Source organism: Priapulus caudatus, unplaced genomic scaffold (assembly GCF_000485595.1).
Source record: "Priapulus caudatus unplaced genomic scaffold, Priapulus_caudatus-5.0.1 Scaffold259, whole genome shotgun sequence".
NCBI lineage: Eukaryota > Metazoa > Priapulida > Priapulimorpha > Priapulimorphida > Priapulidae > Priapulus > Priapulus caudatus.
The window spans coordinates 299,615-302,434 of NW_014577320.1; positions in this window are offsets into that span (position 1 = coordinate 299,615).

Genomic DNA, 2,820 nt, shown 5'->3' on the forward strand with positions numbered 1-2,820 from the left:
TCGGGGGGGGGAATTCGTTCAAACCCCCGAACCCCCCCCCCCTGGCTAGGGGCTTGCTAGAGCACACATAGGTGCTAGAGAGTTCAAGGCTGTAAATTGGGTACCTGTAGAGTTCAGTGTAATGCAACTGAAGGTCAATAGGGTTTTTATAATATTACATAATCTCGGCCCACAGAATATGACAGAAGGTTTCATAGTTTCCATACAAGAGTAGTATGGACGAGTGGTCTATACAAGTGGACGAGAAGTCCATAGTTTCAATACAAGGGAAGGTGAGATGTCTATTTTTAAACCGAGGGTGGGAAGCAGTGGGAAAACTCTTACTTATACTGCAATTGAAGCTTGGAACTCTCTACCATAGCAAGTTAGAACAAATTCTGTTTATTCTTGTTTTATATAACTGGTTAAAACTACAAATTTGTATATTTCAGTAGTTTAGTGCTGATAGTAGTGTAATTGTTAGATTCAAGGCATAGCAAATCAAGGACCACAATGTAAATAAGTGTGCTAGTCATGCTTTTTGTGTATATATCCTTGGTAGTTATCCAATTTTATGAATTCAGAATTTTATGTAAAAGTGTGCTATAATAATTGCCTAAATAAATAAATAAAAATAAAAAAGTTACATTGAGAGCAGCAATAAAAATAAAACAAGACTAGAATTCAGCAATAGACTCCATTCCTTGCAGGGTTGTGTGCATGTTGTGTATGCACTCGTTGTTCCATTCGCATTGTTCGCTTGTACGCATTGTTTCTTTTACAAGACATCACATTTACATTCGAAACGGTCCAAAAGGTGTTGGAAACAGTATCTACTGTTAATCCCAGCAAAGTTAATGGCCACAGAAATGTATCCGTGAGCTTGTGATGATTTTGTGGAATGTTGAGTAATAAAGGAGATATGAGCTATTTTGTGATAAATCTTCTTAACATTTTCTATTAAATTGTCAAATTCAATTGCTTACCATACCCTAGTGGTGAGTAGTTTAAAAAAAAAATTTCATTATTCTATTAGAGCACATGATTATGTACATTTTTGGTCAAATATAGTATATGACCTAATTATTGACCTTTGACCTTGATTTCTGACCTAATTAGGCAAAATAGAGATGTCCAAACAAATTATTCGTATTCAGCATGAAAAACCACTCTAGAAAAAGTTATTTGGCCCTTTTTTCTCAAAAATGCCTACTGGACTTTTTACATGCACATTTCTGGATATTTATCCCAGACTACTAGTAGAAAGGGGTTATACTGAACATACGTGTGTGTGTGTGTGTGTGTGTGTGTGTGTGTGTGTGTGTGTGTGCGTGCGTGCGTGCGTGCGTGTGTGTGTGTTATGTGTTAACACACGTGTGTGTGTGTGTGTGTGTGTGTGGACAGTGTACAGTTTCGTGTGATTGCGGCTTAATTAATGGCAAGTGATTATTTTTGCTTGCTTGACTAGAGTGGGTGCGTGCGGGCGTGCAATCTGCGTGGTTGGGTGCGTACGTGCGGGCGTGCAATCTGCGTGGGTGCGCGCGGGCGTGCAATCTGCGTGGGTTCGTGCGTGCGTGCAATCTGCGTGGGTGGGTTCGTGCGTGCGTGCAATCTGCGCGGGTGGGTTCGTGCGTGCGTGCAATCTGCGTGGGTGCGTGCAATCTGTGGGTGCGTGATTGCATGCGTGCAATTTGTGTGTGCGTGGGTACGTGCGTGCAATCTGTGTGTGCGTAGGTGCGTGGGTGCATGCGTGTAATCTGTGTGTGCGTGGGTGCGTGCGTGCAATCTGTATGTGCGTGCGTGTCTGTGTGTGCACGTGTGGTCTGTGTCAAGGCAGTGAAGGCACGTGCGCGCGTATCTTGGATTAACGTAACGTTGTAATTCACGTTGTTGTTGAACCCTTCAAAGGGACAATGACATGGCCAAAGAAGGTGTGCATGGTAAAATTTTATCTCAGAAATCACTTCGGTATCAGCACTCCGCCGCCATTCATTGCCGTTATTAAAATGGCGTATGAACGATCGCGCGGGTCGCTCGTCCCCGCAGCCACCCAAACAATTTTTTTACGCGCTTAAAAATGAGGTGTGCATGGTCAAATCCCCTGACCCTGCCCATGATGGTAAATTACCTATGTACATTGGCATAGGAAAAATATTGTGGCAAGATACTGCGGCCAAAGTGAAATGTTTAGAGCGAAATTTGCCATGCACATCTCTCCCGAACAATCTCTGCCCATTTTGAGCGCGTAAGTTTGATCGAGAGAAGTTATCTTGGCTGGAAACGCGACCAGGAACGCGAGCGCCATTCCAATCCCCGTGTACATTGGCAGGCCCGTAGCCAGCTTTCTATTGGGGGGGGGGGGTTCGTTTTTCAATGTTGGCAATTTTCTCGGCAGGGGCGTGAACAGGATTTGTACCAGTGGGGGGTCTAACCGTAACCCAAAGTTGCGAGCACGCGAAGGGGGGGTCTGGGGTGCCCTCCTCCAGAAATTTTTTAAAATTACACCCCCTCAGATGCGTTTTCTGCGCGTTCGTTCGAACCCCCCGAACCCCCCCTGGCTACGGGCCTGCATTGGCATAGGAAAATGATTGTGGCGGGATGCTGCGCAAACTGCATGCAGTGGCCCCTTCCCACACTCAGGATAATACACTCACCACTTCCCTACACTCAGTAGAATGGGGTTAGCCGCTAGAAACAGTTGCCGCTGGAGGGCAGCACATCTGCAGAGGTGAAGATTATCCGCGTACCCATATGCACACCCGGGATAGAGTGGGGGAAGTGGCTGTTTATTTTTGTGTGTGTGCTGAGGAGTTATGTAATATGTTTATTGAGATTCATGTA